This window comes from Mus caroli, unplaced genomic scaffold, assembly GCF_978045245.1.
Source record: "Mus caroli unplaced genomic scaffold, Mus_caroli_1 scaffold_5, whole genome shotgun sequence".
Taxonomy (NCBI): Eukaryota; Metazoa; Chordata; class Mammalia; order Rodentia; family Muridae; genus Mus; species Mus caroli.
Window position 1 is genome coordinate 60,829,314 of NW_028227260.1, and position 24,315 is coordinate 60,853,628.

Below are 24,315 nucleotides of genomic sequence, written 5' to 3' on the forward strand. Positions count from 1 at the left end.
TTCCAACTCTGATATGCAGCTCTATCTTAACCTTCATAATGCAGATGTAGATAATACCTGCCTTTTTAATATGAGCTAGGCAGGTCTCTTCTCTATTGCTTTCTACTTTTTTCTATAACTAGTTAAAATTTCAGTAATGTGAGAAGAAAAACAATATATTGAAAACTGTGTGTGTGTGTGTTATATGAAATGTGTACATGCTTCCATGTGCTCATGAATATGTACTACTTGTAGATGTAGTGGAGGACAGACATGAAAGTTAGATTTCTTTCTCTGCTGTTCTACATCTTTCTATTTGAGACAGGCTCTCTCACTAAATCTAGAACTCTCATCAGTTCAACTATGTAGGCTGTCAGGAAGCCCCAAGGATCTATCTACCTGTCTCTGCTTCCCTGGTATCAAAATTACAGACACATGGTGGAATGCCAGGCTTTTAATGTGAATGCTGGGATCTGAACTCAGGATTTTATACTTGTGTGGCAAACACTTTACCTGCTGAGCCATCTCCCTAGTTCCAAAAGGAGAAACAATATTCTATATAACATTGTTCATTAAAAATTCTCCACTGAGAAGGGGGAGGCCCCTTGAGTATCACCCCACCCTGGCACATCAAGTCTCTGCAGGACTAGGTACATCTATCCTTTCCCACTAAGGCCAGACAAGGAAGTCCAGTTAGAGGAATGGGAACCACAGACAGGCAACAGATTCAGGGACAGTCCCAACTTCAGTTGTTGGAGGACCCACATGAAAACCAAGCTGCATATCTGTTATATATGTGAGGAGGGCCTAGGTCCAGCTCATGTTAACAATTTGGTTGCTGGTTCAGTCTCTAGGATCCCTGTAGGGTCCAGGTTAGAGCAGATGTCAAAAAGAACTTATCAGACCATAAAATGTAATGATCTATCATGAGTTTACAATGGCTTTAGCTATATATTCTATACCTCATCTCACCATGCCCACAATAGTCTATTGATGATCCTGAGATCCTATTCTTACCACCTGAATTATGAATTCATAATAACTGATTTCTTAAAGAAATGATAAAACATTAACGTCACCTGTACTGAATTAATCAAGATACCTCTGTAACCAACAGTCTAGGCTTATTGCCAACAAATTATACCCAGTAAGCTAATTCAAATGTTTCAAATTTATATTCACAATACATATAGTCCTGACCAACATACCTACATTTTGCTTTCCTCTGTGATGAATAGCCATTACAATGTCACTATCAGAGAAGGAAAATAGAACTACGGACTAGCTTGTTAAAAATGTCATCTATTGTGTAGAAAAAGTACAACTCTAGCTGCTTCGAGTTAAGAATAAGCAGAGACCAATTTACCTGACAAGCATGCACTGATTTTTGATGCCCACATGTCAGTTCTTGGTGAAGCATAAGCTTACAAGGTAGCAGTATAAAACAAGAAAACAGTAGATGCCACTTTTATGAATACAATAACTAGCCAGCTTTGAGGATTCTCAAACATTCTTGATTTCTTTAAATATGTATTTTTAGTTATCTTAACATCTTCATGAAAAAATTGAAGTTTGAATAATAAATGAGTAGAAGACATTTAAGAAGAGAAATTATATATAAAAATTATATGTATATAAATTATATATATATATATATATATATATATATATATATATATATTCACTCAGCTTGTTTGGATGGAGTGCATGTTGTTCATGTGGGTACATATAAGGTAAAGGACAGGGTTGACTTTACATATGGACAATGTGGATTAAACATTATTACATTTGTTTATTTGTATATGTGAGTGTGTATACATGGTTTAGTCAATAGTGAGAATCATTATTCTGCATCTAGGGCAATCACTTTCTAGGACCAAATATTTGTGAGAAAAAAATGATGGTTCCTTTTCTTCATAAAACATATTATGAGATACACAATAAAACTAAAAATATAACCTAAATAATGAAAATTGTTCCCTGAATTGAAACCAAATTCTCCTTGTAGAGGTTCACAGAAAATATCAGGAATGAACTATGTGGTTGGTATATTATAGAATGTTTATGTACTCAATTTCTTTAGTTACTTCCCCTGCAAACTTAAATTTAATTTAACTTATTTTTTAATCTACATTTGTTAGAATGATGTATATGAACTGAAACTGAGGCAAAAATTACACCTGGCAATGATATAAAATGCAATTTTAAAACAACAGAAATAAACCAAGCAATAAAGTGCTAAAACAGTATATGAATAAATCATGAACTGTTTTGAATAAAGTGATGACCATAAAGGAACATTTCCTAAAATATGGGAATTCTGAGGTGATGCATTATGAAGTAAATGGTACAAAATAAATGGGAGAAAGAGCATAGTATTAAAGATACATGACCAAAGAAAATGCAAATCCTATTAAAATGGGTAGTAGAAAGAGCAAGAGAATTTTAAACTGGGAGGGAGAATTACAGAGAAATTTGAAAAAGATGTAAAATTAGCAATCATTGAAGAAGTAATAACCCTGGAGCACAGTGCACTTTATTCTAGCCACTTGTCTGGCTTTATAATACTTCTGAATTCATCTAAGTGAGATTCAATATGCAAAATGGAGAGGGTATTATCTCCATTACTAGGGTTATTCTGAAAATTTATGATTTCTATGTAAGTTTCTTGGACAGTGCCTCAAATATGCAAGTGGTTTCTGAGTTATTAGCTCTTTTACATGTATACATGTTTAAGATTACATACTATATGTAAATATATATATATATATATATATATATATATATATACAATATTTCAAATTCATGTCAGAAAAAAAGAAGTTCAAACTGGCAACATGACTTAAAATCAAATAGCTGGGATACATTATGAGGTAAAATTTGAGTAAAGATATTGGGATACATTTTCAAAATTTATGTGGCATGAGTTTGAATATTATTGCCTAGAAAAAAAACAAACTGCAGCAGAAAACATTTTATGGTATTTAGAGATGAAGATAATATAATTGCAGAGAAATTCAAGCAATCTACTAAATCAAATGCAAAACAAACTAAGTAATTGACAATTTCCTACTTTGGATGAACATTCACAAAGTGTCTTTGGAGACCTAAGCTATTTTTTTTACACATATTTGTGATCCTTGGAACATTTTGTAAAATATGCAAATAAGCCTGGAAGTCCAGACATATTTTCCGCATTACTGATAATACTCTGTCCCTGACTTAGCTGTTCATTATATTCTTGAACTGAATATATACCTTGAATTTCCTATTATAAGTATTTATTATGATATATAAGCACCTGTTGTTGCTCATGAGCAATGCATATAAAAAGACAGAGATAACTGAACATAAAGAATAATGTCCTTCAAGCTAGGTTGAATTTTATCATATATTACAGATTTTTGATGAAAATTCATGTTTACATGTATTTTTCTAATGAGGAGAAATAGTAAGTTTAAATGATATACTTTAGAAGTACATATACTGGCTACACAGAAAAACTAAAATTATGTAAATAAATAAAAACACCCTACATGATAACATGATGACAGACGGGAAAAGCTCAACCTCCAGAAAGAATTTTATGCACAAACTTCAAAACATGTGTTGAAAAAACCTGAATAGCTAATATGTATGCATTCTATTATGTTTGAAAAGAATGTCTGGAGAAAAAGTAGACTTGACAGGAGTAACTGAGGGAAAAAATGACCAAAGGATAAAATTTAGCCATCAATTTGAGTAAGTGAATTTCTGCCTTTACCTATTCCTAGAAAATAAATTTGTTTATAATCATAAAAGAGAAAAATTAGCAATATTTCAGAGATATTAAAAACAATTTGGTGCTTTATTGAATTTATAAATGGATGTTACCATCGTACAAAAAATTAAAATTCAGTGTTTAAATCATCTCTTGTTCTTTCAAGGGAGAAATATTAAAATCAGAAAAAAATATGCAATTAGAGCATAAGGTTTAATCATTTACAAGTAGTAAAATATTAAACTGTCTCAAAGATCTATCATATACTCCTTAAAAGAACCAGCCTTTAAATAACCTATCTCCAGCTCACCCAATAGGATGAACAAATTATGTTATTCAATTATCACACAGACAAAATAAAGAACATGGAAATGCAACAAGGTACCTTGTTTATTGGTTTATTCAATGCAAGCAGTATTCTATTTCACTTGAAATAGAGCAAACACAAAATTAACCAGGCTATATTTTTACAATTCTACCTAGTACAAAGTTGATATTTTCTATTTTTTATATTAAAGTTCTGACTTTGGTTTGGAAATGCCATGTTTGAATAATCATATAATTTTCACTAAAATTAGTATGAATTTTATTAACTTATTAAGTTTTATTTACTTTATTAAGTTAAGGGAATACTTTTTTTCCCTTCTCTTGTTTAAGAATGAGCACAGAAACTGATTAGGAAAGAAAATATGTAAGAAGTTCATCTGGATTAAACTGCCTGAAAATATACAGGTACTCTGCACACAAAAGAAAGTTAAAATTTCTATGAACAATGTACTGAAGATATAATCTCTTCATTATGAAATATATTTGATAGTTTAAAACAAAAAGGGTTAATGAAAGCTATACGTTTCCATGGCTCATGCAAAATAGAGTAACCAAGCTTTTTGAGTATGAGACTTGAGCTTTATGCAAGGTGACAAATATGGATCTATTTTCATTTTTCTATATACCAATTGCCAGTTAGACCAGAAGGTGCTTTCTTTTGTCCATTGTATATTCTTTTGCTTCTTTGTCAAAGATCAAGTGTCCATAAGTGTGTGGTTTTATATCTGGATTTTCAATTCTATTCCATTTATCAACCTGTCTGTCTCTGTACCAGTACCATCCAGTTTCTATCACCAGTGCTCTGTAGTAAAGCTTGAGGTGAGGGATGGATGGTGATTTCCCCCAGAATTTCTTTTATTGTTAAGAATTTTTTTTTGCTATCCTGGGTTTTTTGTTTTTCAATATGAAATTGAGAATTGTTCTTTCCATGTCTTTGAAGAATTGTGTTGGAATTTTGATGGGGATTGCATTGAATCTGTAGATTGCTTTTGGTAGGATGGCCATTTTTATTATATTAACCCTACCAATCCATGACCATGGGAGATCTCTCCATTTTCTGAGATCTTCTTTGATTTCTTTCTTGAGAGACTTGAAGTTCTGGTCATACAGATCTTTTACTTGTTTGGTTAGAATTACCCCAAGATATTTTACAGTATTTGTGACTATTGTGAAAGGTGCTGTTTCCTTATTTTCTTTCTTAGCCCATTTATCATTTGTATAAAGGAAGGCTACTGATTTGTTTGAGTTAATTTTATATCCAGACACTTTGCTGAAGTTGTTTATCAGCTGAAGAAGTTGTCTGGTAGAGTTTTGGGGGTCACTTATGTATACTATCGTATCATCTGCAAGTAGTGATACCTTTACGCCTTCTTTGCCAATTTGTGTCCCCTTGATCTCCTTTTATTTTCTTATTGCTCTAGCTAGAACTTCGAATAGTATAATGAATAGATATGGGCAGAGTGAGCATCCTTGTCTTGTCCCTGATTTTAATGGGATTGCTTCAAGTATCTCTCCATTTAATTTGATATTGGCTATTGGTTTACTGTATATGGCTTTTATTATATTTAGGTACAGGTCTTGAATTCCTGATCTACCCAATACTTTTAACATGAAGGTGTATTGTATTACTCTCATAAATACTAAAAAACTATTTATTGAATCCAAATGACCACTGTTGGCAGTCTATTGACCACTTAGCAAAAATATTCAATTAATAACACGTCCAAGTAATGCATTTTCAAAATTTGTATTTGTATATGTCATTTTGCTTAAGAGTAAACCTTCGTGACAAATAGAAGCATGTTGATCTGTAGTCCTTGATTCCTTATAGGCAAGTGCTTACAGCTTGGCAGCCATTTGCTTGTGCATACATTTAGCAAAGATAAACCTGGAGTTTAAATTTTTGGCAACAATAAATAATTCTGAAGTAACTAATTGATTACAAGCATGATGGCAGCTTCAGCCCCAGATGACAAAAGATGAAAAGAATTCCCACTTTCAAATAGTTCAGTATATTAGGAAACATTAACAAAAAGCATTATAATCTGCCAGTATAAGGGATGACAGAATTATACAAAGAAATTATTTTTAAGACTGTATAAGAAACTGTTCCTATCACTGTCTTCATAGGCAAATCTTAAGTGAGGAACAAGAATTCTTGGCATTTAAAAATATTGGGATTGAAAACTGAATAAAAATCCAAAGCAAAAAGACTGAGAGATGATAAACAGCATTACATGAAAAAAAATGGAGACAGACTTCTGGGTTGGTGCTAAGACACATTATATAGAAGTCTGGGCAAAAATGATTATGTTAACAACACTGAATTCTATATTTCAAATGTTGTGGAACAAGTTAAAGCACTGATGAATGTTATGGCCAGATTCTGTTTTAGACAACTCTTTAACTGTCCTATAGATTAGATGAAAGCAGATGAGAAGTCATATAAAATGCTTTTGATAAAATTATGACTGGATGATTAAATGAAGCTGTGAGAGGTGAACTGAAATAGTCATGGGAAGGGTCAGAAGGAATAGATCCAAGATACACTATCAAATCCTTTTTTAAACCTTCCATATACTTTACCTATTTTGAGAAAGATCAAATAAAATAGATTTAAATTGAAATTGTATTACATCAAATAAACATAAAAGTCTAAAGGAGATTAAAATTAGGCAATGACTAAAAACAAAAAGCTATAGACCCCAGAATTCTGTCTTGTTCACGTATAAAATTTATGAGCACATAAATATATAACTATGAAACTTAACTAAATGTTGGATTAAATTATATATACCTGAGATTTCTCTGACACATGAGATTTTTAAATTACTTTTGTTAAAATTAATATATTGCATTCTGTCATTTTAAAAGGGGATTCAACTAAAGAAACGAAATGTGATCTGAACCCTCTAAATTGTCTTTGTATAATTTTATTTGATGATACGAAGTCACAAAATAAGCCTATTGCTGTGTTACATTTGACTTTTTAACCTGATATGACATCAGGAGTAATTTATATCCTCCATTGGTTGTCATAATCTGAAATAAATTATATAGTTCTGATAATTTTTATTTTGTTGTGCTAATTTTATATAATACTAATTATATATTCTCTCAAAAGCATTAATTTGTCTCATTATTGTTTGTTATGAAGTATTCTATATTTGTAATAGAGTAAATGTCAAGAAGTTTTTTTCATGTTTCATACCTAATTTCTTACTTCCAGTATTTTGAATATGTGCTTTACTGGACAATTTTGATTTTGTTTTTTTAAAATTTTACTTATAAGTGTATGTGTGCATGTCTATGCGCACATCATAGTTATGATATGGATGTCAGAGAACAACCTGAGGGAGTCTAAATTGATATGGATTCTAGGAATTGAAATCTGGTGGTCAGGCTTGGTGGCAAACACATTTTCCTGATGAGGCATCTCAACAGCATGTCTTTTTTTTTCTTTACATCAGTTTCTGAAGAATAAATGCACATGTATTGTTATAAATTTTGAGTTATTTCTGTAATAAGTATGGCATTCCTTCTATTCCTTCAAAATGAAGGTCAGATGCTTTTTTCAACTTTATTTGTTATTTTGTTTATGGCCTTAAAACTTTGATGGTCTTATGTTTTGATTTTCATCATTTTCTTTATATATTTGAGTAAAAGCTTGACAGTATTTTCAAGTATTTCTTTCCTATCTTTTTGAAGCATGAGGATGATATTATTAGAGTTTAAAAGAAAAAACACCGAGCAAACAACCTGTAAATCACAGCATCTTCCTGGAGGAGGAAAATGGAGAGAAGGGGAAAATGCCATGCTTGGAGGTAAGATATATCGGAGCAGGTAATCACATGGTTGGAAGTTTTATAGTAAAAAATCCCAAGCATGGTGGGATAGCACTGGAAATATAAATGAAGAAATACCTAATAAAAAAGACAGATTGATAGTTTATAATCCTTGTCCTTTCCATCATTTTTGTAGAAGGTAGATTATTTTATTTGATTTTTATTTCACTTAAAAATTTTTATATCATTTGATTTTTCAAGATAACAACTGTTGTCACAATTTCTTTTATTTTTAATTTATTTTATTGGGTATTTATTTCATTTACATTTCCAATGCTATCCCAAAAGTCCCCCACACGCTCTCCCACCCACTCCCCCACCCACCCACTCCCACTTCTTGTCCCTGTCATTCCCCTGTACTGAGGCACATAAAGTTTGCACGACCAATTGCAATTTCTTGCTACTTAAAAATAGTCTCAAGCAACTCTAGTTGCCACAAAATATGAATAAAATACTACTATTCCATTTAGTTTTGTAAATTAAAAATAATTCTATTTTGTTGTATATATCATTCATTGTCATCTTAGTCTTAATAACTGACTGCTACTGCCGAAACAAAATTCACAGGAAGAGATAATTATGACTTGGCTGGTATATTTTTGTCAACTTCACACAAACCTACACACGTTTGGGAAGAGGAACTTCAACTGAGAAAATGCTCCTACCAGATTGCCTTTAGGTAAGTCTGTGGGACATTCTTTTGGTGAGTGATTCATGGTAGAGGGCTCAGCTCACTGTGGCTGGTGGCACCCCTGAGTAGGTGGTCCTGAAATGTATGAGGAAGCAAAAAGAGCATGCTAGCAAGTAGAGATCTTTCCTGGCTCTGCTTCGGTGGTCCGTGCCTCAAGTTCCTGCATGATTTCTCTCAATAATAAACTATGACACAGAAGTATAGGTAAATAAACCTTTTCTTCTCCATGCTGCTTTGGGTCAGGATGCGTATCACACAAATAGAGACACAAACTATGATAGATATTAATTAGTATCAAGTTTCTGGGATATGGCTGTGATAGATCTGATCATTTTGTTTGATAGGATGATGGAAGGTCCCCAGAATTTTAGGCTGGAAAAGCCATTGAGTGCACAAATCTTTCTAAAAAAAATGCTTAAAAATTATTTTACTTTTGAAGTTATAAAATCATAATATCATTTCTCCTTTCCATTTTCTCCCTCTATCTCTCCAATACACTGTACATTTCTTTTTAAAAAATCAATCTTAATGGACTGTTGTGGGCGCTTGAAAGATTGAAATGCTGAAAATGATGCAGACAATTGAGGCTTGGCTAATAAGTTTCAGAAGGAAGCAATCACTCTGGTAGGGTCATTTATTTGACATTTTGAATTAAGAATACATGGTATCTAGTTAGCTTTGGTTCTCAATTTTCCTAAGGTTACAACCCTTTAATACAGTTCTTCATGTTGTGTTGACCTTAACCATAAAATTATTTTTGTTGCTATTTCAAAATGGTATTTTTGCTACTGTGATGAACCATAATGTAAATATCTGTGTGTTCCAAGGATCTTAAATGGGTTGAAACCTACAGGTTAAAAAACTAGTGAGTTAGCTGAAGGTGAAAACTCAATTATGATTTAAAAGAAACAAGCACCACTAAAGTAAAACCTTTGCTTTACTGGGACAATTGATGATTATTAGCAAAGCTGAGAAATTAACTCTGATTTAGAAGAGACCAGCATCACTGAAATGAAATCTTCTGGGCTTTCAGGGTCAGCAAACACAAACTGTGGTCCACTGTGCATCAGAGGTACAGCTCACACTGGCAGCTAAATTTGAGAATGCATATTAGTCACCAGGTAGTTTTGGGGATATGAAGGGAGTCACTGAGAGCATCTGAGGCTTGGCACTGTGAGAGGCGAAGAGAGGCCCCTGGTACAAGCTCAATCAGTGGAGATCCCAGAACTGAAGGAGTCAGGAAGAGAAATTTAGGCCTGACACCATGTTGCAACAGGATTAGAGGAGAGGTTATGGTTAAAGGTGCTCCCAAGCTCTAATCAAGACTCTAGAATGTTTATTATACTGGAGATACCAGGACCATGGGATGAATACCAGACAGAAGCAGCTGAGGAGTGGGGCTGGCCTGAGCCTATGAGATATGCTGAACATTGTAGATGGCAGAACTGGAAGTGAAGTTGCCAGGGTATGTTGGAACCCAGGGGATCATGAGTGGGTTCCAGATGCCATGCATTGACATTTTATTACATTATAATTTTTTTTTTGCTGTTTTTATTTAGATTTGATTGTGACTGTACCCTGGTTTTTCCCTCTTGGTGTAAGAAAGTATTCAACTTGCTTTATATTTTACAGGAGCCTTAAGTTGAAAGACTTTTAAACAGATACTGGATATTTTAAAGAAAATGGACTTTTAAAGTGCTAAATATTCCCAGGCAGTCTCCCATCCAACTACTAAGCAGACCTGACCCTGCTTAGCTCCCGAGATCAGACAAGATCGGGTGTGTTCAGAGTGGTATGGCAGATATTCCACAACAGAAAAATGGATACAGAAGATGTGGTTCATGTACACAATGGAATACTACTTGGCTATTAAGAACGAGGACATCATGAGTTTTGCAGGCAAATGGATAGAACTAGAAAATATCATCCTGAGTGAGGGAACTTGGACCCAAAAGGACATGTATGTTATGTACTCACTAATAAGTGGATTTAGCCAAAAAAAAAAAAATCTGTACAGAATACCGAAGATACAGTACACAGAACTCAAAAAGGTCAACAAGCTGAAGGGCCCACGTGAGGATGCTTCAATCCCACTTGGGAAGTAGAAGAAAGCAATCATAAGGTGGGAGGGAGGGAGGGACCTGGGTGGGAAAGGGGACAGGCAGGAGAAGAGGCGAACATGATCTGGTATTGGGTGGGGGAAAGGGCTGAAGCCTCAAGGGCCAGCAGAAAAAAATGGAAACAGGAAACATCTGGAGGTAGGAGTTTTGGGGGACCCTCCAGAATATACCAGAGACCTAGGAATTGAGAGATTCTCAGGACTCAAAGGGAAGAACCTTAGATGAAATAACTTACAGTGGGGAGAGGAAACTGGTAGAGCCCACCTCCAGCAGAAAGACAGGACATCAAGAGAGGGACAGGGTTGCCATCTCATAGTCAAAACTTTGACCCATAATTGTTACTGTCTGAAAGAACTGTAGGGATGGAAATGGAAAGAAGCCTGAGGAAAAGGAGGTCCAGCTACAGGCCTAAGGTAGCTCAAGGGGAGGCTTCAAGGCCTAACACTATTACTGAGGCTATGGAGCAATCATAAAAAAGGGGCCTATCATGAGTGTCCTCTGAAAGACCCAGCAAGCAGCTGAAAGAGTCAGATGCAGATATTTGTACCCAACCAATGGACATAAGCTCTGACTCCTGTAGTTGAATTAGGGAAAAGCTGGAAGAAGCTGAAGAGGAGAGCGAACCTGTAGAATGAATGACCTGCAGTCTCAATTAACCTAGACCCCCAGGGATCTTTCAGACACTGAGCTACCAACCAGGCAACATACACCAGCTGATATGAGACCCCAACACATATACAGCAGAGGAATTCCAGGTCTGGGTTCAGTCAGAGAAGATGCACCTAAGCCTTAAGAGACTGGAGGCCTCTGGGAGTTTAGAGGTCAGTGGGTTGGGGAGTGGGCACATCCTCCTGGAAGACAGGGGAGTGGGGAGGAGGTATAGGATGAGGAACAGTCAGAGGGTGAACCAGGGGAATAAAATCTGTAGTGTAAAAATAAAAAGAAATATTAAATAATTTTTATAAAAGAAAAACATATAAATTACACATACACATATGCACTCATGAGGGTGGGGTGAGGTCAGAGGGGAAGAAGAAGTTCTAGTGTAATGTCCCCACATTGGAGAGCTAATGTACTCCCAGGATCCATGGTTTAAAATAATAAATTCCTGGACCAGGCAAAAAATTAAAACGTGCTAAATATTTTAAAACTGTAGGAGTTTTAATTTTATCCTGTTTTATATTATGAGATCTTGGGGACAAATAAGAACGTAAAGGTATGGTTTAATAGTGATGTGTTTGTGTGTCAAGTTCATGGTGTGTTAACTGTTTTGGTGATTTTTGTCGACATGACACAAACCTACACCTATCTGGGAACAGGAAGCTCAACTGAGAAAATGTCTCTACCTCAATGCCTGTACGTAAGTTTGAAAGGCATTATAGTGAACACTGATGGACATGAGAAGGCCCAGTCTACTGTGTGGCTGGTGTCATCCCTGGGCTGACAGTCCTGGAGTCTATCAGAAAGCATACTTAGCAAGTCAGCAAGCAATATGAATCCATGGCCTCTGCTTCAGTTCCTGCCTCCAGGATTCTGTACTGAGTCCTTGCCCTGACTTCCCACTATGATGGACTGTGATCTAAGCATGTAAGACAAATAAGCACTTTCTTCCCCTAACTGTTTTTGGTCATGGTCTTTTTCATGGCAAATAGAATGGTATCTTAATATAATACCAATACAAATATAACTATAAAAGTGCATGATTAGTCTGTGAATACAATTTTCCTGCTATAATTCTTAACTGATATAATGTCTGTAAGTAGGACATTTACATCAATCAGAAAATACAATGTCAGGAAATTAGTACACACTGTAATAACTGTTTAACCTTAAGCAATTTCATTTCAAAATTAAATTACTGACTGAGAAAACTGAGATTCAAGTAGATTAAAGGAAGCTAGAATACGTGCCCAATTAAATATGTATTAGAGTATTTATTTTGGCATTTATGGAGATTGCACAAAAGATCCTAGAGATTTAAAAGCCATTGATGATCAAAATTCAGAGTTCATATTTTTTGTGTACATGTGCTTTTATTCTCTTCTCGGTGCATTTATTTATTTTTTTATATTTATAGTCAGGGTGTTGTGTTTCTCAAGTTAGCCTTCACTGGTTATGTAGCTGAGGATGACATTGAACTTCAGGCTCTTCTGTCATGGTTAGGAATTAAACCTAAGGCTCTATGGATAATACATATTCACTCTATCAACTGAGATACAACCTCAGTCTGACTTCTTGTGACTTAAGAATTCAAGGCCACGGAAGACATCTCATAATCTCTTTCTCCCCATCCTACTAATATCTATATTCATTTTACTTAATGGGTATTTTTAGCAGGTACCAGATAGTGCAAATAGATATTTAGATTACTATGCGTAGGTAATTTAACAACACTGGAAAATGTTGAGTTATTTACAATTAGGTTTAGTGACCTACACCTGTCATCCCAGTATTAGGGAAAGTGAAGCAGAGAGATTGTCATGAGTTTGAGGCAAGAGTGGCCTACAAAATGAATTGAAGGCCTACTTAGCAAAGTCTCATAACAAAAATAAAATTTAAAAAATATATGGATTATTAGTTTCTTTATTTTTGAGACAGCGTCTTACTACCTAGTCCTGGCAGAGCTAGAACTGCAATGGAGACTAATCTATTCTCAAACTTGCGATGATCCTATTATCTCAGTAATCCTGGTACAGGAATTAAAGATATGCCCACCTGTAATAAACTAGTTTGTAGACCAACAGTACCCTTTAATATATTTAAGATTCATTCCATAACGATTTTCAGAAGGCACCATATTCCATACTATACTAAGCTTCTATATTATATTGAAATGAACCAGGAATTTTGAAGTCATATTTAGGCCTGGAATTAATTGTTAGCACATAATAAAATGTATAGTAAAAGAGATTGTATTACATTATGATAGCATACAAGCAACTGAATTGTGTCACTTCTCCATAGTTGAACATAAAAGTGTGGGAGTTTTCCTAGACTTGAATTAGTGTATTATTACATATTCATAGTTATCCTCTGATTTAATAGCTATGCAATCATATATTAAATACTTGAATTATCAAGGCTTCATATTTTGTTTATAATATAGCATAATTCAGATCTCATGGATGCTATGAAAATTAAAATAGCATTTTGTTAAGTGCCTAACATAGTACACTAAACCTTAAAGAGTCTTAAAGCAACACTGAATAGGAAATATGATAGTATTGGAAGCCTAACAGACTTAGGCTTCAGTGTCAATATTGAAAATAATGTTGATATATGTAAGTTACTTAACATTTATAAAAGTAACTTTTATTTGCCTGATGTTAATTGTCATCTCAAAGGCTTACTTCTGAAGAAGCTTACCCTTTCTAGTCGTTTCTGAATTAGGGCTGGTTGGTTCACCTCAGCTGTTTTGGCTAAAACTCCTCTTCATACTGATTCAAACTCCCTTCTCTAGGCTTCTGACTGAATTACTCTGTTTGGCCTCAAACTAACTCTAGAAATCTGTTGTCCATTCTCTTGCTCCTTCGGTCTTCACCTATGTCTAGCTTGTTCTCTCTACAACCTGTCTGTAAAACTGCCTCTGAACTCTACCAACTGAACTACCATGAACTCCATCCCTCTGCCTTTCAAATCACTGACTCAACAAAACCACTGACTAAACAGAACTGACAAGAACTACATGCCTCTGTCTCCTGAGTGCCAGGATTAAAGGCATGTACGACCATGACTGGACCTAAACTTTTCTTTATCTGAAACTTGCTCTATATCAGGCTGGCCATGAACTCTGATATCTGCTTGCCTCTGTCTCCAGGAATTAAAGGCATGTCTGTCAGATCAAACAGACCTAAGAGGTCTTTGTATATGATCCCTTGTCAGAGTAGCTATGTTGCTGGATAAAAATTCCTCTACAAATATTTGTTCCTGTTTTTCATTTGTAAATGGGAATAATGACAATACTCTTCATATGACCACTGATATTTAAATGTGAATAAAAGAACAATAAACAATTCAATACAGATCCAAACTTTAACCCTACATTAGAGATTCAAAGGATTACATGACTGTTTTAATGAACATGTAGAGGCTGAGATAAGAGGGCTATTTTAAATTTGAGGACACCCTCAGCAACAAAGTACTTACCTGGCAAACCTGTGTTCAAATGAGACCCTATGTTAAATAAACACCCAAACCAAATCAAATCCATACATGATTTATAGCCAAGTGTGGTATCTCACATCTATAACCTTAGAATCTGGGTGGCTGAAGTAGGAGGATCATGGGAGTTTGAGGCCAGTGTAGGCTTCTGAATGACATTGTCTCAAAAACTAAGAAAAAAAGTCAAGACAGAAAAAAAGCACTTAGACAAAGTGTAACGACAAAGAATAACCCTGAAATCCTTAAAAAAAAAAATGATAGGCCAAACCACATTTTTAACTTTAGATGCAATTTTAAGTATACTTTCATAAAACAACCTCATAATTGTAGCTCATTCAATAAGTGGTATTAAAATCTATATTACAGTCAAGTTACTAGAGAAATAAAACACTCATTACTTTCTCAGTATCAACATTTATTTAATTATTGGATATGCGGTCACAATACAGATTTTTGATGAATTTATGCAATGAGTTCCATAAGAAATATACATGCTCATGTAACTTACAGTCACCACTGCAAGAATCTGTTTAGTGACAAAAAACAAAAACTTCAACTTTCTTGACATGTGATAAAAAGTCTATTAACTATCACAAGTGACATTTAAATAAATCAGGTTAACTAAAAACTGAGCGAAAGTTTCATGTTATGGCACAGAAAAGTATAGGCACACTACACTACTACTATAATTACTATACTAGTTTTGCTGCTCTTAAAAATAAAATAATCATTCTGACTATTTATTGGAATTGTTTTCTTGTAGTCTGCTAAATACATTAAATAAAACATCTAATTTAATCTTTATGAGATCTCTATGGAATGGGTACTACTGTTACAGTTCAGACAACAGATTTTCCAAAAATCATAGGTTGCAGAGTCAGGATATAAAATTCAAGTCTAACTCCAAATATCTCCAAGAAGTCAGGTGTGGTAGGATTACCTTCATACAGGTACTGTAGAAGCAGAGGCAGGTAGTTAGAGGCCACCTGGGGATACACAGTGATACCCTGTCTCAAAAACAAAATTCTAGAAGTATCAGGTGCATGATTTAGTAGTAGAGCATAGGAAAGCATTTTAAAATCCCTAGGTTATATCTCCTACACTACACACATACACACACACACACACACACACACATATGTATACTCATGCACACCCACAGACATATATATATATACATATACATATATATGCATATATGTGTGTATACACATACATATATTTTGTATATATATGTTTCCAAAATGGTAATCTAATCTTTCTTTGCTGATAATAATATATAGTGATATTTTACCTACAAGAGAAGATTTTGCCTCTCTGTCTCTCCAAGATGAATAGTCCTATGTTTGAAGTTCATGGAAAAGTCCTTAGTTCTTTATGGTATATTTGCTTATCAGAAAGGGAAAACACAAAGTGCTTCCTTCTTTCTTCGGTCTGGCTTCATTTACAATGCATTGATCAGAAATTCCTTAAGATTTCTTTCTTATATGTAGAGACTTCACTTCAGTTTCTAGTGATAACTCATAGAAATTTATTTGCATTCCTTATTACTTTGTCTATTTCATGGGAATTAAGATATTATACACCAGATTCTGGTATTTAGTTTGGACACTTCATATTTAGTTTTTTTTATGGTATTACAAAATCATTGGCAAGAATTATATTTCTAAAATTTTATATTAGTGTATTAGCTTTGTTAATAATGTAAGAAGTAGTTTTCTTAATGTTAAGGAGCTTAGTGTTAAAGGAAATATATTTGATACAGTGTAAACAATAGACATATTTCTATGTAGAAATATCTAAGTTATCTGGTACTTAAAGTTCCATGGTTAGCTTTTATTTCTAAAAATTATTAAGAGTGATAATATTTATAAGGTTTTATTTATCTACCTAATATATCTATGAATATATATATGTCTAATGTATATATATATATATATATATACATATTTGTTTACACATACTTTTATATTTCCTTCAGGATCAAAATTATGCCATCTATGTACAAAATAATTCTCTTGTTTTGGGACATAACTTTAATATCTTTCTGTTAAAGAGAGGGGATTTGATGATATAACATATATATGTAACATGTATTTTTTCCTTCTACACCCTCCCCCTTCTCTCTCGCTTGCTCTCTCTTCTCTTTTTCTCTTATAAACACACACACACACACACACACACACACACACACACACAAAGCTTCCATGCAGAAGGGCAGTTAAAGTGGAGGAAGTGGATGAGTAAGAACAAAATGTCATGTCATATACATATGAAAAAGCCACAGTGAATCCCATTACTTTGTATGCTAACTTAAAAAGTTATAAAAAACCAGGACAACCAAATAAGTTTTGAACATACATACTTGTCTACACAGAATAAATCTGTTTAAGGTCACTTATTAAATTATTTTATACCATTTCAGAAGTAATATCCTATTTATTTTTCATACACAAGTGTATAAATATTACACATAAAGACATACATGATTAAAAACAAGCCAGAAAAAATATTTCCTAAAAAGAGATCGAACTCATTTTTTAAATCAGAAAAATGAATAAATGTAACAAAATTGAGACCTAATTTCTATGAAAGAACTAAAATTCAATGGTCTATGATTTCTATGAATGCCTATCGTAGCATATATTTTCATTATTTTCTAATACTTTGTTTCCACATTCTTTTATATTTTCTTAAGGATAAAAATTATGCTATCTAGACATATATTAATTCCCTTGCTTTGGCATATAATATTAAGTATTATTACTTAATATCTTTCTTTGAATAAGATAGATGATTTGATGATATAACATGCATTATGTCATAGCAAAGGTCACAAAGAGTTCATTCCTGAAACAACTCTATAAACTACGTATAAAATATAAACATAATTACTGTGTTTCTAATAGCAAGCAGATACTCTAAATATATGTTAAATTGAGAATTCAAAACTTTATCTTTTGAATATATTCTTCTGTGTTTTTTATTAGGTATTTATTTCATTTACATTTCCAAAGCTATCCCAAAAGTCCCACACACACTCCCCCACCCACTCCACACCCACCCACTCCCACTTCTTGGCCCTGGCGTTCCCCTGTACTGAGGCATATAAAGTTTGCACAATCAATGGGCCTCTCTTTCCACTGATGGCCGACTAGGCCATCTTTTGATACATATGCAGCTAGAGACACGGGTTCCGGGGGTACTGGTTAGTTCATATTGTTGTTCCACCTATAGGGTTGCAGATCCCTTTAAGCTCCTTGGGTACTTTCTCTAGCTCCTCCATTGGGGGCCCTGTGATCCATCCAATAGCTGACTGTGAGCATCCACTTCTGTGTTTGCTAGGCCCCGGCACAGTCTCACAAGAGACAGCTATATCAGGGTCCTTTCAGCAAAATCTTGGTAGTGTATGCAATGGTGTCAGCGTTTGGAAGCTGATTATGGGATGGATCCCCAGATATGGCAGTTTCTAGATGGTCCATCCTTTCGTCTCAGCTCCAAACTTTGTCTCTGTAACTCCTTCCATAGGTGTTTTGTTCCCAATTCTAAGAAGGGCTGCTATTCTTCTGTGTTAAGCCCTATATAGTCTTGAGTCATTTTTATTTCTAGTGTATAAATTGTAAATCACAAGTTACAAATTTCTTTTTTGCGATAAGTAATAATTCATTTTTATTGGAAATTCACATTCAATTTAGTTTCCCAGTTTCATGCTGTAATTCTTTTCTTTCTTTCTTTCTTTCTTTTTTTTGTTCGAGACAGGTTTTCTCTGTGTAGCCCTGGCTGTCCTGGAAATCACTTTGTAAACCAGGCTGGCCTCAAACTCAGAAATCCGCCTGCCTCTGCCTCCCAAGTGCTGGGATTAAAGGCGTGCGCCACCACGCCCGGCGCTCATGTTGTAATTCTTAAGACAAACTTAACCTAATGTTTGGAAGCAAAAGCTGTTACATATAGCAGGAAAAAAATAACAACTACTAAAGTAAGTGCTATATAAAGAACATAGTATTTGGAGAAAGATGGAGTGAGTGGAGAAGAGGTGGAGGAAAAGAGGGGGACAAGAAAAAATGGAAGAGATGGCTAAAGAGAGACAGATATAGAGACATAGAGAGAAGGATTTTCACTAAAGGACACATACACAGCTTAGAATTTTCATTATGATGAGTTTTGACAGGTTTTATGACAAAGAGTTCGAGTTTCCCAGCCAATACTTTGCTATACTGCCTCTCTTTAATGGGAGCTCAAGTTTTACCTTGGGAGCAATTAGACTTTAAAAGAGTTGTATAAACAAATCATTGATTCATGAGCTTTCTAACTGTTCTCTCCTATTATTTGATCTAAGCACAAGGTTTTGTTATAAAAAAAAAAACATTCAAATGGTGGCTAATGGATAATTAGATAATTTTAAAATTCTTCTTCAACTTACATACACTCATGTAAAATCACATATGTTCAAACATATTCTTGAGGAACACAAATGTCCAGAAAAGAGTACGTTATGAGACGTTTTGATAAATGAGTTTTTCCTTGAGAAAATGGCTATTACCTAGACTTCAGTGAATGACAATGGCCTATTTATTTAATCCTTTTCAACTTTACCACTGTTTAAGTTTTTTCTTCCAGATTTATAATAGACAAACATCACACAAATTTATTATTTTATAATGCATTCTTAATTTTAAAATATTTTTCAGAAGAAGACAATATTGTTTTGACTAGATATCCAAATGAGATTTATGCATCTTAAATGGAACACAAAACAACTCAGGACAATTTATAATACATAATAGGTCCAATTGCCTCCCCGATGTTACTTACCTCTACCACCCCTGTCCAGTGTCCCTAGATGAATGTGGCTCTGAAGTCCTCCTATTCAAATCACTATACATAGAATCTCCTTCCTATCTCTATAATTATAAGCATCTTACTTGTCCCATACAAGGCAGTCTTTGAACGTTCTATGCCTTTATCACACAACTGTGCAGAGAAGCAGAGCTTCTCTGAAACTAAGTTATTAAATACAACACATCATTGTTCTCCATATCACATAAAAAGGAACAATCTGCAAGTTTCCCAGGAACTTCTTCACTCCAAGACCTTGAAAAAACAGCTTCTGTTCTTACTGAAAACAATTTTCTAGTTCTAATTTAGGTTAAATCCTATCCTAAATGAATTTTATGTGATAATTCTTTAAAAGTTAACATGGTTTACAAGAACTATTACTATTAATCAATATAAAAATGTTATGGAAATCAAGAGTTACCTGAAATATATTCTGAATAATTTGATTAAACATGGCTATTCATTGACTATTTTACATAGTAGGAATACATAAAGAGCTTTTATACAAGGAAAGTTCCCACAAATGAAATTGAACCTGAAAATCAGATATAGGCAGCAAGGTAAACTCCTGAGTGTATCATGGATCTGTGCATTCTCTAATGTATGTGAGCTCATTTTCTTATGACTGAAAACTTCAAAAGATTTCCCTACCTCTGTTCTAGAAATTATATATTTAAAGTCCTTGCTTTAATTCTATAGGTAAACTTGTTTCATACAGTTAAAATAATAAATAATACAAAATAGAACTTGTTTCCTGTAACACCAATATGATACAGTGAGGAATTTTGGGCTATTCATAACATAAAGGCTCTTGTACACTGTCATAAAGAAGCAAACTAATCAGAAAGGTACTCTAGTACAAACATAATAACTGGAATATTATAGGTTCACTAGTTAAGTACCATGTTATTGTCTCATTTTTAGTCATATTAGTGTCATGAAATTACAATTTTGCTAGCCTCAAATTTATAAGTGTTTATTATTATTAGACAAGACACCTGAAATTCATGAGAGTATTTTATATTGCTAATTTTGTTGAAGGCAGATTTATGCCTAGCTCCTGACACACACACACACACACACACACACACACACACACACACACACACACACACACATATATATATATATATATATATATATATATATATATATTTTTTTTTTTTTTAAAGAATCTGCTATCTGGGCCAATGTGATGTCTCCATATGTAAAGAAACTTTCCACCATGTCCTATGACCTAAATTCTGTCACCAAGAAGTCAGAGGATTGATGCCTGAGAGTTGTTCTTTTTGACATTCACAAGTACACCTTGCACATGTATGGTGTAATTGCACCTACACAAACACATACATACACACACACGTACATGCACACACAAAATTAAATGTAAATTAAATTTAAAAAATAACTTGCTATCTATCTCAAATTAGTATTCCTAGGGTAGATGCATTCATTTCAGTAGAATGACTTATGGGGACCTTATTAGCCACTGAAAATAAATTGAATTAAAAAATGTAAGCCATTTATCTCTTCCTGAGCATTTATACACCTTTTTTCAGTTATGAAAATGAAATGAAATATGAAGACATCTCTATGAATGAAAGACATAGCTCTAATTTATGATAGCTCTAATTAAAGCATGTTAATGTCTCAATTAAAACCTAGTAAAATTTGACAATCAATAAGGAATTATGTTGGTTTGACTCTTCAAAGATACATGAGAAACAAAATGACTACATCCTTTAGAATCCTATAAACTATCTGACAAGATAAGGTACACATATAAGGGAAAATAAAATAAATACAAGAAGTAATGTTGCAGCCCGGCGGTGGTGGTGCATGCCTTTAATCCCAGCACTGGGGAGGCAGAGGCAGGCGGATTTCTGAGTTCGAGGCCAACCTGGTCTACAAAGTGAGTTCCAGGACAGGCAAGGCTACACAGAGAAACCCTGTCTCAAAATAAACAAACAAAAACAAACAAACAAAAAAACAAAACAAAAAGAAGTAATGTTGCTTTTTATAAGATATCACATTGATTGCCCATTCTGGGTATTTTATTTCAAATTTCTAAACAGCACAGTGTCAGAAGTTTTTAAAGATGTCAATATGTAACAGAAAATATGTAGAAAATGGATGGATTTAGAATATATAATATTAAGTGAGGTGAACCAATCTCAGAAATAAAAACAATTAAAAAAAACCATGCATTGTCCTTCATATACAGGACCTAACCCATACTGGATAGATATGTACTTTTGCTAACAGTCATAAGTGTGGGTATAGTATACTACTTAGAGAGGAGACCAAGAAATGCTATTTAATATTAAGTGGAGAGGGAAGACAGAAAATAAGCAAAAGGCACATGGATAGTAAAAAATGTAAAGCTAATTAGTTTCCTACTTATAAATCTTCTTTTGTTGTAAATACAGGCATAAAAAGTAAGTAATAATTAAAGTCCAAAATCCCTAAGCAAAATTCCATACCTACAGATATCATATACATAGAATATAGAAATATTTTGAGATTCAGAGATATATAGAGTTTGGGTCTGGGCAATGTTTGAGTAGCTACCTTAAACGAGCTCCATGATGCTTTTGTTTGTGTGTTTATTACAATAAAGTGAATTTAAATGAAACAAATTCCAAATCAAAAATGAAAAGGAATGGTGGAATATCTGAACCTCAATATACCACGTTCTTGATTTGAACATTCTTTGTATAATATAACAATATTGCCTAAATCCTCATCCTGATTACACAGAATTCTATAAATTCCCAGAAACCCTAATTTGGATATAAAGTATGGAAAATAAATTCAGCTTGAGTTGGTTTTTATCTAGTTGGCTTTGAAAAAGTATCTAAAAGCTGTATTCATATGAAAAGAGAGTGGTGGTGGTGTTAGTGGTGGTGGTGGTGGTGGTGATGATGATGATGATTGTAGGGACAATTTAGACTCATAAAGAGAAAAGAATAGTCTGCTGGTTAGTTTTTCTCAACTTGAAAGAAACTAGATGCACTTGGAAAGAAGGAACATCAGTTGAGGAATGGCCTCCATATGTTTAGCCTGTGGGTAAGTCTGTGGGGATATTTTTCTGAACAGCTCAGGTTATTGTGGGCTGACTGGCCCCATAGAAGATGGTTCTGGGTAGTTTAAGGAAGCAAGCTGAGCAAGCTATGGAGAGCAAGACACTAAAACTAATTTTTGTGGTGTCTGCTTTGGTTCCTGCCCAGACTTCCTTCAGTGCTGAACTTCAACCTGGAAGTATAAGATGAAATAAACCTTTTCCTATCCACGTAAGTTTTGATCAGTGTTTTATCACAGCAACAGATACAAAACTAGGACAAATAGTGGAGACACTTCACGGCTTTAAAAAAGAGAGAGGAAACAGGAATAAAATAATAAAGAACATGCTCTCTATATTCACACATAAATTTTGCTCCTATTCTCCAAAATTGAATTCTCATTCATTAGAGCAACACTCAGAGATTTCTTAAGATGATCCTTTTTATACTGTTCATAAGTACATCTTTATCTGAAGATTAAAATTTTAAAAATTAAAGGATTAACTCATATCAGCACGACATATGTTCTTTTGTAAGTTAAATAACCTTTCATCCCTGTGCAATTTATAAATTTATGTCTTGGTAAACTTTATATCTTACCTCCAGTTAATGAAACTTCAGTGAGATAGACTTGAAGTACTGGTTAATTTTATTTATTTTCACTGAGAAGTCTGAAAATGGGATAAAATACATGGCCATTATTGTCTTCCTGCCTCCTTTTCCCAGCCCTTCCTCCCTTCCTCTCCCACCTCCCTGTCTTTCATTCTCTCCCCTTCCCCATTCTCTAGCCCTCTCTCTAGTGCTGGGATGGAATCCAGAAGTTTATGAATTCTAGGCAACACAAGCATAATACCACTGAGTTATCTGTAAGACCGAAGGTTTTTATTTTCCACAGAATATGAATCATTGCCTAATTCTTATTAAGTTTTAATCTAGGACTTGCCTTAGAAAGCAGTTAAATTTAGTTTCCATATAAATCACTTTTATTTTAGTACTATGGCAATGATCTATAACTTTAATGTCTTACCCTAATATCTATTTGTACATGAAAAACTAAATTTCAATAAATCGATGATAACCTCCCAACAATGATCACATTTTGAAATGAAAGCCAGACTTTCCATAAAATTAATGAGAATATAACTAATTCCTGAATCTTAATTTCCAGACAAGAAAATCTTTTACTGTATTAAATAGTATTTGTTTTACTTTCCTTAGAATAGTTATTTCACCCTGTGTCCCAATATTCTAGTAAACTCATAGAAGTCTTATAGCTATATAGTGACACACATGCCACAATGAGTAATTGCAGTGATGCTTATGATTGAAAAGAAAGGAAAGCAACTTAGATGTTCGTAAAGGTGGAATGAATAAGTATAAATTCATTATTTTAGTGTAATTTATATAAAATGTTGATAAATTATATAGGAAGATTTCAAAATAATGCTGAAAATGGGTATGACAACTAGATACCTAAGTAAAATATCCACATATGTTTTAAATCACAAAGTATATATTGTTTTAGAATCAACAC

At 33.8% G+C, this 24,315-nt stretch overlaps 1 protein-coding gene across 1 annotated transcript in view; it reads right to left on the reverse strand.

The window, feature by feature from the left end:
* The window catches only part of Tent5d (terminal nucleotidyltransferase 5D), a 50,149-nt gene extending 26,714 nt beyond the window's left edge, over positions 1–23,435 (reverse strand). Inside the window, exon 1 of the mRNA XM_021153322.3 lies at positions 23,382–23,435. The gene's annotated coding sequence lies outside the window, so the exon portion shown is untranslated. The remainder of the gene's footprint in view (positions 1–23,381) is intronic.
* Between the last annotated feature and the right edge of the window lie 880 nt (positions 23,436–24,315).